Source organism: Kogia breviceps, chromosome 6, assembly GCF_026419965.1.
Source record: "Kogia breviceps isolate mKogBre1 chromosome 6, mKogBre1 haplotype 1, whole genome shotgun sequence".
Taxonomy (NCBI): domain Eukaryota; kingdom Metazoa; phylum Chordata; class Mammalia; order Artiodactyla; family Physeteridae; genus Kogia; species Kogia breviceps.
Window position 1 is genome coordinate 43,538,664 of NC_081315.1, and position 16,014 is coordinate 43,554,677.

At 36.4% G+C, this 16,014-nt stretch overlaps 1 pseudogene; it reads left to right on the plus strand.

Annotated features, from left to right (window-relative positions):
- Nucleotides 1–15,774, plus strand: part of LOC131758149 (speedy protein C-like) — a 30,978-nt pseudogene extending 15,204 nt beyond the window's left edge.
- Nucleotides 15,775–16,014: the final 240 nt, after the last annotated feature.

Here is a 16,014-nt window from a genome sequence, read left to right on the forward strand (position 1 = left end):
ATGCTGCTCATCACAAAATCATGCTGCCTTCTAGCCTGTTGAGTGGGTATGGGTTTGGTAAGGGGGTACTACCTTTCCATTTTGCTAAACTGACTAATAAATTATCTTAAACATTTTTGTAAAAATAGTACCTGATCAAGAACACAGAGTTCCAGCCAGTGATATTAAAATAGCTAACAATTGTACAGATCATATATGCATTTGATTAAGAATGTATTCCACAGTGAATAATCCAACTAAGTTTGAGATAATAAGGAAACATAAGAAATAGAATACGTAAGAATTAATGATTATGATACCTGAAATGTTTGAAGTTTATGCCACGATTTCTATTCATATTTTTAAATCAACATGTTTCCCACCTAAGATATTACAACTCTGTTGTCACATATATTTCTATCTCAAATGGCTTCTCCCTAAAGATAGCTCTTCCTTTCTGTTTAGGAGACTAATAACAACTAATATTCTAACAAAACAAATTGTCAACAAAACCAAGTAAGACTTGCCAATGATGATAATGACAATGAAAGCTAAATGTTATTTTCTCTAAGCAATGCAACAAAATACTAATTTTACCTTGAGGACTTCTAAAATACTGAAGAAAATCCTCATCACTCTAATGTTTTGTGGTGTGAATTTCCTACTGAGTTGATTAATAGATGCTAGATAATAAGATTTCTTCTTCAATGCTGCTAGGACACAGAACTGAACAGAATGTACTGTTGGTAAGATGAATTCATACTATCTTTTTGAACTATATTCAGAAATTTACACCTTGTTCACGTTCTTTTAATTACATGATCTATTATAGTCAACCCTCTGTCAATAAAAAATATTTTTGCTCAGCTTGTATTAGAAGTCTATATATTTACTCACAAGTTCCTGTATCCAGAACTCCACTATAAGAAATGTAATTTTCCATTTTCAGAACTAATCTTTTAGTATTTTATAAGCTTTTGATTTTAGAACAGTTTCAGATTTACAGAAAAGTTACAAAGATAACACAAAAAGTTTTGTCCACACCCAGTTTACCCTCTTGTCAAATCTTATGATGATGCATTGCTCATAATTAGTGAACCAATACTGATATATTATTATTAATTAAAGTCCATATGTTACATTTCCTTAGTTTGTAACTAATATTCTTTTCTGTTTCAAGATCTCATGTAGGATACCACATTACATTTTGTCATCATGTCTCCTTAGGCTCCTGTTGACTGTGACAGCTTCTCAGACTTGCCTATTTTTTATGACTTTAACAATTTTAAGAAGTATTTTTCAAGCATTTTGTAGAATACCCCTCGATTGGGATTTTTCTCATAATTAGATCTAGTGTTATGCATTTGTGGGAGGAAGACCACAGAGGTCAAATGTCATCTTCACTGCATCACATCAAAAGTACATACTGTCAACATGAGTTATCACTGTTAATGTTAAAATTGATCACCTGAGTTGAGATAGAATTTGTCAGATTTCTCCATTGTAAAGTTACTAATTTTTCTTCTTTTCCATACTGTAGTCTTTGGAAGATGGTCATTATGTGCAGTCTATCTTTAAAGAGTGGAGAGTTTTACTCTACCTCCTGGAGGGTGGATTATTTACATAAATACTTTGAAAAATTTCTGCCCAGATTTGTTATTTTTCCCCATTTAATTATTCATCATGGATTCATTTTATACTTTGGGTTATGATCCAATATTATTGTGTGTGTGTATGTGCATGTGCAGCTCAAATTGTTTTATATTTGGCAACTAGAAGCTCTTTCATTGGGTAACTATGTCCCTTTGATATACCTCTACCATTGTTTATGTTTTTTATTGTAATTTTTTTAGTGCTACCTTAATTTCAGGCACTGTAAAATGCTTCAGGCTCATCTTGTATTTATTAAATCAGCTATTTCTCCAAGTACCCCTGGTTCCTTTCATTGGAAAATGGCATTAGAAGCCAAGATCTGGACACTCAGCGTAGTCAGGTGGTGTTGCTGATAGATGCTCTCACCTGACTAAGCAAGGAAATATATATACATATATTAAACCATGTATGTACACATATATGTAATTATTTCTCTATGTAACATCTGTATTTATGCAAAGATAAACATGAGTTCATACTGTTGTCTACAACTGAGTCCTTTATGGCATGGATTATTCTAGCCTCCTCTCCTTGCTGGTATGTACCTTTCCACTTTAACAATGAGAAATCCTACCATCTACCATTCATTACATAATTGTTAAATTTCAGGATACATGTATAGTGGTTTCAGAATTGTAGATCTGCACCCCCATGTAAAGACGTTTATCTACTGCAGTACAGAGTTATGTACACTTCCCTTTACTTTCAGTCTTGCAGATTACACTCACTTCCAAAATTACATAGGTCAGCAGCTTTTCCTTCGAACCCCAATATGAGGTTGTTTCTTCTATTTGTAATACAGTTATATCCTTTTGCCACAGACAGCATTCTATCATAGGACTTGTGCCCTCATAATTTTTAAAAAATTTTATGTACAATAGGATTTACTCTGAACTGTCAAGTTCTATAAGTACATAGGTACATGAATCGTGCCATATATTCACAGTTATACTATCATACAAAATAGTTTCATACCCCTAAAATTCCATTGCATTTCACATATTTGAACTTTCCCACTCTAGATTCCTGCCAACCATTGATCTGTTTTGGGTTTTTTTTTTTATCTGTTTAACTTCTTTATAGTTTTTCCTTTTCCAGGATGTCATATAAATGGCTACAGTCATACAGTTTGTAGAATTTTCACACTGTTTCTTTCACTTTACAGAATGCATTTAACATTCATCCATGTCTTTGAATGGCTTGTTAGTTCATTCCTTTTAAAAACTTGATGGTATTCCATTGTATGGCTGTATCACAGTTTGTTTACACATTCACCTGAGTGACATCTTGATTGCTTCCAGTTTGGAGTGATTATGAGTAAAGATGTTATAATCATTTGCATGCCAGTTTTTTGTGTGTGGACATAGTTTCAAATAAGTTGGGTAAATAAGCAGAAGTACAATTGTTGGATTGTATAGCAGGGCTTTGTTTAGCTCTTTTAAAAAGTGCCAAACTGTCTTCCAAAGTGACAGTGCAATTGTGAATTTCCACCAACAATGAATGAGGGTTCCTGTTGCTGTACCTCTTCACTAGTAATTGGCATTGTCCATTTACTGGATTTTAGCCATTCTACTGAAAGATGACCCATGAGCAGGAGCTAAAATTGAGAAAGATGGTAAGATTTGCACTGAATTTCCACATGCTACTCAATCCATTATTTCTCCACTTCTAGATCATGTATATTAGGCACCTGGATTGGGGAAAAGGTGTGTGTGTTAGCATTTTAAACCCTGTTCTTTAAAGTGCCTTGGGTATTCTTCCCTTAAAGGAAATTGTCACTGCAGTTTTCTTCTGTGCAAGCTTCAGTCATTTGCCATGTTCATATAGCCCCTCTGTCTCTATCAGAACTCTTTCATTAATCTCCCTAGAATCCTCAATTTCATTCCCCAAAGCCCTTTTCAGTTTTTTCCAGAGCAGTTTGGTTTTCTCTTTCATCTTCTATTGATCTTCCTAGCCATACTCATTTCCACAACCAAAAACAAATCCATTAAGGAGGATTCTTGCCCGGAGAAGTCTCTTCTAGAAATTCTGTAATTAACCTTTTACTTAATAATTTTATTTTGTGTTGTTTCTACCACATACGAAGTCACACAGATTGCCCTGTAGAGCACCTACTCACCCACCCAGCTCGGTGAGAGTCTTGGCCCATCTTCGGACTTCTTAGTCTAGAGTGAAAAAAATTTATTCTTAAGTGAGAGCGGGAAGTACAGAGACTGAAATGGCTCCCTTGGGAAAGAAAGGGGAACTGGCTGATCCAGAGAAGGTGGGAGTAAAATTTAGAATTGACCACATTTACAAATAATGACTGATCATGATTATTAGCTAAACATTACAGTTTCTCCAGGGAGTGTCAATGTGGCTCCGAACTTTTAGGAGAGAAGTGTGCCTTAGGAAGCAGCTAGAAATAGAGTCACAAAGCTTGTATATGAACCCCCATAGTATCTTTGGCTCTGAAAATCTGTTGTGATAGTTCTGCCCACTCTTATTCGCCTTGAGATTTCCATGAATGAGATTCAGACCGCCTTTGTAGGGGGTTCCATGGTAACAAAGTTGGTTAAAATGTCAGTTTGAGTGTTTTAAAATGGTTACTCCTCAAGGCCAGCACTGAGTATCCTTTATCTTTAAGGTGTTGTACACAGTTTGAGTATTAACAGATTATATACTTTGTAACTAGATTTGTCTATTATTATTTAAATAATCTATTATTTTTTAAAACCATGAAAAATCCAGATATTTGATAAATAGTATTCAATTAAAATTATACACAAATGTGATTCTTTCCCAATTTTATTTGCATTTTAGTAACACTTTGTTTAGTTTTTCTACTCCTGATCAACACACCCATCATTTTTCTCCTCCTTGACCCAGTTTTGAATGTACAAATACTCCCTACCTGTAGGATATGTGGTTATCTATGCCCATTTTAGCAGGAAGAAAAATCATATAGCATTCTATTTTCCTCAAAAATAATTCTTATTTAGTGGTAAAGTGACATGCTTATAAATGAGAAAATTTCAAGTATGGTAAGTTCATAGAAACTTTGCTTTTCCTTAGCTAATCATTCAATTCTGTCATCCTGTCACCACTAAAATTTTTCATCTTTAGAGCCTAATTACCAAGGTCAATTTCTAACACTTCCTTTATTCTGTGACTATGAAAAAAAAAGAATCATTTGAGAAGAAGCTCTGATTAAAAATGAAACAGTCATATAAATTGAACAGGTGACATTCTTTTCAAGGCCTGTAATTCATTTTTATTAGTATTCAATAGAAATTGTGTTTCATATAATTAATAGGAAGCTTTTATTGAGTTAAGAAAGAGTTATGATGCAGAAGAAATACATATTTATATTTGGCATATATAATGACTTTTAAATTCTAAATTTGTTTAAATGCCAGTATGTATCAAAATTCCTAGACTAAGTTAGAGCTTTCGTGAAATTTTTCAGAAATTCAGACTTTCCAGGTGACTTATTTTCAATCCCTCCAGTCACTTACCCTTCACTCTCGATTGAAAAATATTTTCTATTCACTCATAGTTCACTGAAAGTCGAATTACAGATTCTCAGTTTTCTTTAAATGCTTGAAAAGTATCAAGTGAATTTTATGTAAGGTTCATTCTCATGTCATATAAATTTATATTTGTACAAAGCATTAAACTTCTTCAAGCTCTGGGAGTAAAATATTCTTATTGATAACTTTATAGGTATATATTGAAGACAAGAAGATAAATGCATAGGTTATTGTTGTTTTTACTTATTCATCTTAGATCTTTTTATTGAAGTATAATGACATTATATTAGTTTCTGGTGTGCAATGTAATGATTTGATATTTGTATGTACTGTAAAATTATCACTATAATAAGTCCAGTTAACATCCATCACCATACATAGTTATAACTTTTTTTCTTGTAATGAGAACTTTCAAGGTCCACTCTCCTAGCTACTTTCAAATGTGTAATACAGCATTAACTATAGCCACTATGCTATACACTACATCCCCATGACTTACTCATTTCTAACTGGGAATTTTTACTTTTTGACCCATTTCGCCAACTTTCCACTCTCCACCTCCTGGAAACCACCAATCTCTTCTCTATGTCCATGAGCTCATTTGTTTTTTTCTTGTTTGTTTTTGTTATGTTTTGTTTTTAGATTTCACAAATAAGGAAGATCATATCATATTTATCTTTTTCTGTCTGACTTATTTTACTGAGCATAATGCCCTCAAGATCCATCCACGTTGTTGCAGATGGCAAGAGTTCATTCTTTTTCATAGCTGAATAATATCCCATTGTGTGTGTGTATGTATGTGTGTGTATATAAATAGATAGAGAGACATAGATATATAGATATATATATCTCACATTTTCTTTATCCATGTGTTGGTTATTTTTAATAATGCTGCAATGAACATAGCGATGCATACATCTTTTCAAATTAGTGCTTTTGTTTTCTTTGGATAAATACACAGAAGTGGAATTGCTGGATCATATGGGAGTTCTAGTTTTAATTTTTTGAGGAACCTTTACACTGTTTTCCATAGTGGCTGAACCAATTTACTGGGGGTTAGGATTTCAATGTATAAATTTAGGGAGACACAAATATTCCACCTATAAGAGTCACTTTTAAGACAGGCATCCTGATGTTGGAAGTCTTGATTGGTGAGGGAGGGAGACAGGGTGGATGAACAGAAATATGGAGAGGGATGTTTTGGGACTATCCCAAGTCATAAGGTAATAGTGTCACAAGCAATGCAGTCTCACACTGTTACAAAAGAAGAAAAAGGTAAACTTGCTATGATACAAAACATGATAGTCCATGAAACAGCTATGCTAATTGTGAAACATAAGTCATAGTTCAATTTGTTTAGTAACAATGTAAAATTCAAATATTTAGCAAATTTTTAACAAGTTTGAAAAAATTTACCAAAACAGATATAATACACTGATGAAGTTTCAAATTGCATTCACCTAGACAAATCTTTCTGCTGTCACCACCTAAAGATCCCACTAGAAAATTGTCCATGTTATTGATAGAAGATGAAGTTTATCTGAATTTGTGTTAAGAACAGGGAACAAAATGTTTCCAATCAGATTAAGTCATTCTGATATTGGTTCAATGTCCTGTTCTTTTTTTAAAAACATCTTTATTGGAATATAATTGCTTTGCAAAGGTGTGTTAGTTTCTGCTTTATAACAAAGTGAATCAGTTATACATATACATATGTTCCCATATTTCTTCCCTCTTGGGTCTCCTTCCCTCCTACCCTCCCTATCCCAACCCTCTAGGTGGTCACAAATCACCTAGCTGATCTCCCTGTGCTATGTGGCTACTTCCCACTTGCTATCTATTTTACATTTGGTAGTGTATATATGTCCATGCCATTCTCTCACTTTGTCACAGCTTACCCTTCCACCTTCTCATATACTCAAGTCCGTGATCTAGTAGGAATGTATCTTTATTCCCGTCTTATCCCAAGGTTCTTCATGACTATTTTTTTCCCTAGATTCCACATATATGTGTTAGCATACGGTATTTATTTTTCTCTTTCAGACTTACTTCACTCTGTATGACAGACTCCAGGTCCATCCACCTCACTACAAATAACTCAATTTCGTTTCTATTTATGGCTGAGTAATATTCCATTGTATATATGTGCCACATCTTCTTTATCCATTCATCTGTTGCTGGACACTTAGGTTGCTTCCATGTCCTGGCTATTGTAAATAGAGCTGCAATGAACATTTGGGTACATGACTCTATTTGAATTATGGTTTTCTCAGGGTATATGCCCAGTAGTGGGATTGCTGGGTCATATGGTAGTTCTATTTGTAGTTTTTTAAGGAATCTCCATACTGTTCTCCATAGTGGCTGTATCAATTTACATTCCCACCAAAAGTGAAAGAGTGTTCCCTTTTCTCCACAAACTCTCCAGCATTTATTGTTTCTAGATTTTTTGATGACGGCCATTCTGACTGGTGTGAGATGCTATCTCATCATAGTTTTGATTTGCATTTCTCTAATAATTAAGTATGTTGAGCATTCTTTCATGTGTTTGCTGGCAATCTGTATATCTTCTTTGGAGAAATGTCTATTTAGGTCTTCTGCCCATTTTTGGATTGGGTTGTTTGTTTTTTTGTTATTGAGCTGCATCAGTCGCTTATAAATTTTGGAGATTAATCCTTTGTCGGTTGCTTTATTTGCAAATATTTTCTCCCATTCTGAGGGTTGTCTTTTCAGCCTGTTTATGGTGTCCTTTGCTGTACAAAAGCTTTTAAGTTTCATTAGGTCCCTTTTGTTCATTTTTGTTTTTATTTCCCTTTCTCTAGGAGGTGGGTCAAAAAGGATCTTGCTGTGATTTCTCTCATGGAGTGTACTGCCTGTTTTCCTCTAAGAGATTGATAGTGTCTGGCCTTACATTTAGGTTTTTAATCCATTTTGAGTTTATTTTTGTGTATGGTGTTAGGGAGTGTTTTAATTCCACTCTTTTACATGTACCTGTCCAGTTTTCCCAGCACCACTTATTGAAGAGGCTGTCTTTTCTCCACTGTATATATATTCTTGCCTCCTTTATCAAAGATAAGGTAACCATATGTGCGTGGGTTTACCTCTCGGCTTTCTATCCTGTTCCATTGATCTATATTTCTGTTTTTGTGCCAGTACCATAGTGTCTTGATTACTGTAGCTTTGTAGTAGAGTCTGAAGTCAGGGAGCCTGATTCCTCCAGCTCTGTGTTTCATTCTCAAGATTGCTTTGGCTATTCAGGGTCTTTTGTATTTCCATACAAATTGTGAATTTTTTTGTTCTAATTCTGTGAAAAATGCCAGTGGTAGTTGGATAGGGATTGCATTGAATCTGTAGATTGTTTTGGGTAGTAGAGTCATTTTTCACAATGTCGATTCTTCTAATCCAAGAAGATGGTATATCTCTCCACCTATTTGTATCATCTTTAATTTCTTTCATCAGTGTCTTGTAATTTTCTGCATACAGGTCTTTTGTCTCCTTAGGTAGGTTTATTCCTAGATATTTTATTCTTTTTGTTGCAATGGTAAATGGGAGTGTTTTCTTAATTTCACTTTCAGATTTTTCATCATTAGTGTATAAGAATGCCAGAGATTTCTGTGCATTAACTTCATATCCTGCTACTTTATCAAATTCATTGATTAGCTCTAGTAGTTTTCTGGTAGCATCTTTAGGATTCTCTGTGTATAGTATCACGTCATCTGCAAACAGTAACAGCTTTACTTCTTCTTTTCCGATTTGGATTGTTTTATTTATTTTTCTTCTCAGATTGCTGTGGCTAAAACTTCCAAAACTATGTTGAATAAGAGTGGTGAGAGGGGGAAAGCTTGTCTTGTTCCTGATCTTACTGGAAATGGTTTCAGTTTTTCACCATTGAGGATGATATTGCCTGTGGATTTGTCATATATGGCTTTTATTTTGTGGAGGAAAGTTCTCTCTGTGCCTACTTTCTGCAGGGTTTTTATCATGAATCAGTGTTGAATTTTGTCGAAAACTTTCTCTGTGTCTATTGAGATGATCATATGGTTTTTCTCCTTCAATTTGTTAATATGGTGCATCACGTTGATTGATTTGCATATATTGAAGAATCCTTGCATTCCTGTGATAAACGCCACTTGATCATGGTGTACGATTCTTTTAATGTGCTGTGGGATTCTGTTTGCTAGTATTTTGTTGAGGATTTTTGCATCTATGTTCATCAGTGATATTGGCCTGTAGTTTTCTTTCTTTGGGACATCTTTGTCTGGTTTTGGTATCAGCATGATGCTGGCCTCATATAATGAGTTTGGGAGTGTTCCTCCCTCTGCTATATTTTGGAAGAGTTTGAGAAGGATAGGTGTTAGCTCTTCTCTAAATGTTTGGTAGAATTCGCCTGTGAAGCCATCTGGTCCTGGGTTTTTGTTTGTTGGAAGATTTTTAACCACAGTTTCAATTTCAGTGCTTGTGATTGGACTGTTCATATTTCCTATTTCTTCCTGGTTCAGTCTCAGCAGTTTGTGCATTTCTAAGAATTTGTCCATTTCTTTAAGGTTGTCCATTTTATTGGCATAGAGTTGCTTGTAGTAATCTCTCATGAGCCTTTGTATTTCTGCAGTGTCAGTTTTACTTCTCCTTTTTCATTTCTGATTCTATTGATTTGAATCTTCTCCCTTTTTTTCTTGATGAGTCTGGCTAACGGTTTATCAATTTTGTTTATCTTCTCCAAGAATGAGCTTTTAGTTTTATTGATCTCTGCTATCATTTCCTTCATTTCTTTTTCATTTATTTTTGATCTGATCTTTATGATTTCTTTCCTTCTGCTAACTTTGAGGTTTTTTTGTTCTTCTTTCTCTAATTGCTTTAGGTATAAGGTTAGGTTGTTTCTTTGAAATGTTTCTTGTTTCTTAAGGTGGATTGTATTGCTATAAACTTCCCTCTAAGAACTGCTTTTGCTGCATCCCGTAGGTTTTGGGTCATTGTGTCTCCATTGTCATTTGTTTCTAGGTATTTTTTGATTTCCTCTATGATTTCTTAAGTGATCACTTCGTTATTAAGTAGTGTATTGTTTAGTCTCCATGTGTTTGTATTTTTTACAGATCTTTTCCTGTAATTGATATCTAGTCTCATAGCATTGTGCTCAGAAAAGATACTTGATACAATTTCAATTTTCTTAAATTTACCAAGGCTAGATTTGTCACCCAAGATATGATCTATCCTGAAGAATGTTCCATGTGCACTTGAGTAAAATGTGTATTCTGTTGTTTTTGGATGGAATGTCCTATAAATATCAATTAAGTCCATCTTGTTTAATGTATCACTTAAAGCTTGTGTTTCCTTATTTATTTTCACTTTGGATGATCTGTTCATTGATGAAAGTGGGGTGTTAAAGTCCCCTACGATGATTGTGTTACTGTTGATTTCCCCTTTTATGGCTGTTAGTATTTACATTGTGCATTGAGGTGCAGCTATGTTGGGTGCATAAATATTTACAATCGTTATATCTTCTTCATGTATCGATCCCTTGATAATTATGTAGTGTCCTTCTTTGTCTCTTGTAATAGTCTTTATTTCAAAGTCTTTATTGTCTGATATGAGAATTGCTATTCCAGCTTTCTTCTGATTTCCATTTGAATGGAATATCTGTTTCCATCCCCTCACTTTCAGTCTGTATGTGTCCCTAGGTCTGATGTGGGTCTCTTGTAGACAGCACATATATGGGTGTTGTTTTGAATCTATTCATCCAGTCTGTGTCTTTTGGTGGGAGCATTTAATCCATTTACATTTAAGGTAATTATATGTATGTTCCTATTCCCATTTTCTTAATGTTTTGGGTTTGTTATTGTAGGTGTTTTCCTTCTCTTGTGTTTCTTGTCTAGAGAAGTTCCTTTAGCATTTGTTGTAAAGCTGGTTTGGTGGTGCTGAATTCTCTCAGGTTTTGCTTGTCTGTAAAGCTTTTAATTTCTCCATCAAAACTGAATGAGATCCTTGCTGGGTAGAGTAATCTTGGTTGTAGGTTTTTCTCCTTCACTTTAAATATGTCCTGAAACTCTCTTCTGGCTTGCAAAGTTTCTGCTGAAAGATCAGCTGTTAACCTTATGGGGATTCCCTTGTGTGTTATTTGTTGTTTTTCCCTTGCTGTTTTTGATATGTTTTCTTTGTATTTAATTTTTGATAGTTTGATTAATATGTGTCCTGGCATGTTTCTCCTTGGATTTATCCTGTATGGGACTCTCTATCCTTCCTGGACTTGATTAACTATTTCCTTTCCCATATTAGGGAAGTTTTCAACTATAATATCTTCAAATATTTTCTCAGTCCCTTTCTTTTTCTCTTCTTCTTCTGGGACCCCTATAATTCGAATGTTGGTGTGTTTAATGTTGTCCCAGAGGTCTCTGAGACTGTCCTCATTTCTTTTCATTCTTTTTTCTTTATTCTTCTCTGTAGTAGTTATTTTCACTATTTTATCTTCCAGGTCACTTATCCGTTCTTCTGCCTCAGTTATTCTGCTACTGATCCCTTCTAGAGTATTTTTTTTGTTTGTTTGTTTGTTTTTTTTTTTTTTTTTTCAGTACGCGGGCCTCTCACTGTTGTGCTGTGGCCCCTCCGGCTGCGGAGCACAGGCTCTGGACGCGCAGGCTCAGCCGCCCAGCCGCCCCGCGGCATATGGGATCTTCCCGGACCGGGGCACGAACCCGTGTTCCCTGCATGAGCAGGCGGATTCTCAACCACTGTGCCACCAGGGAAGCCCCTAGAGTATTTTTAATTTCATTTATTGTGTTGTTCATCATTGCTTCTTTCCTCTTTAGTTCTTCTAGGTCCTTGTTAAATGTTTCTTGCATTTTCTCTATTTCCAATATTTTGTATCATCTCTACGATCATTATTCTGAATTCTTTTTCAGGTTGACTGCCTATTTCCTCTTCATTTGTTAGGTCTGGTAGGGTTTTACCTTGCTCCTTCATCTGCTGCGTGTTTTTCTGTCTTCTCATTTTGCTCATCTTACTGTGTTTGGGGTCTCCTTTTCGCAGGCTGCAGGTTCATAGTTCCTGTTGTTTTTCGTGTCTGTCCCCATTGGCTAAGGTTGGTTCAATGGGTTGTGTAGGCTTTCTGGTGGAGGGGACTACTGCCCGTGTTCTGGTGGATGAGGCTGGGTCTTGTCTTTCTGGTCGGCAGGTCCACGTCTGGTGGTGTGTTTTGGGGTGTCTCTGGCCTTATTATGACTTTAGGCAGCCTCTCTACTAATGCATGGATCTGTGTTCCTGTCTTGCTAGTTGTTTGGCATAGGGTGTCCAGCACTGTAGTTTGCTGGTCGTTAAGTGAAGCTGGGTCTTGGTGTTGAGATGGAGATCTCTGGGAGATTTTTGTCATTTGATATTATGTGGAGCTGGGAGGTCTCTTGTTGACCAGTATCCTTAAGTTGGCTCTCCCACCTCAGTGGCACAGCCCTGATGCCTGGCTGGAGCACCAAAAGCCTGTCTTCCACATGGTAGAAATGATGTATCAGCAAAAAGTGCACTTAGATGTGATCCTTGCAGATAATTCTTCTTTGTTACTTTTTCACAAAATCCAATTCCGTCTCTCCAGTGCAGCTGGCAGGCACACACAAGCTGCAACCGGGGCCCGCCACCAGCGGTCCGTGCCTCCCAGAGCCACCTCCTTCAGCCCATGACTCGTCCAGACATCCTTTATGTCCTGTTCTTAAATAACTAACTGTTGAGATTCTTGCTGATGGAAATGCTAGTTTCATTAGAAATTTCAGGAATTACAGGTCACTAGATAACGTGAATGGCTGTACTTTTTGGTCAGAAGACTGATTCTCATTATGTAACGAGGTCAACAGATCTTGTCTCACTCTTACCCATGCTCTCCGCTTGAGGGGTAGACCACTTTTGTCCTTGTCATACCACTCTATTACAGTCTACAGTCTTCTATCATGTTGTTTCCTTTGATTGAACTGCTCTCCTTCCTTACCTGCCTTTGCAGGGACAAGTCCCATTCATTTACGTTGCTACTTGTGGTAGGCAGAATAATGGCCACCCAAAGATGCCCGAATCCTAAACCTGGAATCTATGAATATTAGATTATATGGCAAATGAGAACTAAAGTTGCAGATAGAAATAGGGTTGATAGGGACAGATGTTCCCAGATTATTTAGATGGGTTCAGTGTAATCACAGGACACCTTAAAAGTAGAGGAGGGAGGCAGAAGAGAGAGAACCACAGGCACGGCAGTATGAGAACAGTGTGACAACCATAGTTGCTGCCTTTGAATTGGAGGAAGCTTACCACAAACAAAGGAATGTGCATGATTTATAGAAGCTGAAAAAGGAAAGGAAACAAACTCTGCCCCAGAAGGAGTGCATCCCTGAAAATCTTGACTTTAGCCCAGTGAGAATCATTTTGGACTTCTGGTCTCCAGAATTGTAAGATGGTAAATTTGTATTGTTTCAAACTACTGAGTTTGTGGCAATAGTAACCTAATACAGTACTTAAATGGAACTACCTTAAAGAAATATTTCTGGAACATCTAGAATATTTCTCTCTGCTCTTCATAGCAGTTTTCTTAATTTTAATTGTATAAATATTGTTTAGTTAATGTTTGTCACCTATTTGAGAATGTGAGCTCAATGAGGACAGGGATCATGTACATTTTATCCTAGAAATATTCTCAGTGCTTAACATAGGACCTGACTCAATAAGTGCTTGATAAATACTTATTAGATAAAATTGATTTTTAAATAAGAAACGGAATAAGGTTTTCTCTTCTGTGGCTATCAAGGACCACTATGGGGAGAATGACTTTTGATTTCTTTATTTAAATATTTTAAGAAAGGGATCCCAGGAGAGTAAAAATACTTTACCCAGAGTGGCCTTAGTACCTACTAGTGCTAAGATATCCTCTCTGACTTAGAATATTTTTCTGTCTTTTGAAGGCAGAGTATTCTCCTTCAATCTGAATCCTAATCTATAGGACTATTTACAGATAGTCATAAAAATAGATGAGGCCCTAATCTCATAGAACTGGAATCTGACAGAATATATTCTATTAGATAGAAAAGGAAGAGACATCTGAGATCTCCTTTCCCATGTGTGTACAGAGAAAAGGCCGTCTGAGGACATAGAGAAGGTGGCGATCCACAAGTCAGGATGAGGTCTCACCAGAAACCAATTTTGACAGCACCTTAACCTTTCAGCCTACAGAAATGTGAGAAAATAAATTTGTGTTGTTTAATCCACTCAAAAGAAATCAAGGTCTCATTATAAATATGGAATGTTTATTTAATATATAGATGATATGAGAAATTAAAAACAATAATTTAAATATTTTCCACATCAATATTATTTTCATGATAGTTCTATGTTCAAGGATTGATAAGTAATACAAAATAAGAAGAAAGAAATCTAACTTAAACAAGAAATGTATTATCACTCAAAAATAAGATGTCATTACATTTTGTTAATGATGCCATATACTAAGAGGATACCAAGGAAGCATGTTGTGTTATAATACTGTGAGTTAATTAATTGAACAAACATGGTTGGGCATTTATTATATAGCATGTCTTCTACCAGAGTCTTAGTGGAACAGATAGACAAATAAATCTGTATCATATAATATAGTAGAAACCATGATAAGTGAATACAAATACATACAGTCCATTAAAACACAGAAAAGAGAAATAATTCCCTAAGGAGAGAAATATCTTAAAGAAGGGGAATTGAGCTAAGCCTTAAAAGACAAGGTAGAAAAATGGCTACTTTGTGTTTATATATGCCAGAAAGCATGCTTTATTTACTTGTAGTGCTCATTACAAAAAAAATATAAGATCCAGAAGTCTAAAGAACTAGATCCCATATGCATGCCACAACTAAGAGTTTGCATGCCACAACTAAGAAGCCTGCGTGGGCAACTAGGGAGCCTGCCTGCCACATCTAAGGAGTCCACCTGCCACAACTAAGACCAGGTGCAAATTAATTAATTAATTAAAAAATCTCTATTAGATATACAGTATATAAACATAGCACTACATTGCTATAGTGCTTGTAAAGGACATGGAAGAGAACATGGTGAACCCCAAATGTAGGATTTTCCTGTGGGCCCTGGGCAAAGATTGGGTAGTTGGGTGGGAAACTTCCTGTACCAGAGGGACACACTATGGGCACAGATGGCCTTCTGGGTCATTGTGAGCTGCCAGTGCTGTAAGGAGGTCATGGTCTTCCTGGGCCTGGTGCCCCCATCACAGCAGGCTTCAGAGGCCTATCCAAAGGTCTGAGTCCAACATCCCCAGGCCCGGCCTCTTGTAACCCCACTGTTCCCTCTGTGGCTCACACCCTCACCACAGCTATTGATGCCACCATACCTGCCCCTTGCCTACTTCATCCAAGTGCCCTTCCCTCAACCCTGAGTGGTATCACCCTCTCTCCCAAGCTTGTCTTTCAGTGACTGAAGATCTCTGGGGTGGGGACTTCCTCATCATCCTGTTCCCCACCCCAGCTGCAACTGGAGCCAGGCACCTACACCCTCCACATTCCCCCAAAGTCTCTCAATGTTCCAAGGCTCAGAAACTCACAGGGTGAGGAGCAGCCTGCCTGCTTGCCTGCTGACCCAGTGCTCTACTGGATATATCCCCCCATCCCCTGACTCCTGCTTCAGGTGGCAGCTCCTGTCTTGCAGTTTCTCTGTGACACTCCCCTTTCCTCCTCTTTTTCCAGAACGAAGCCTGCCCTGCAGGTTACCTTAACTGATCTTGATTTCTGCCATCTTGTAAATCCCTAGAAGGTGCTACTTGTTGGCATTTGAAAAATAAACACACCACTAGGTTATTAACGCACTTTTTATTCTAGTGTGATTTTTACAAGACTGCATTTTAAAGAGCCTACA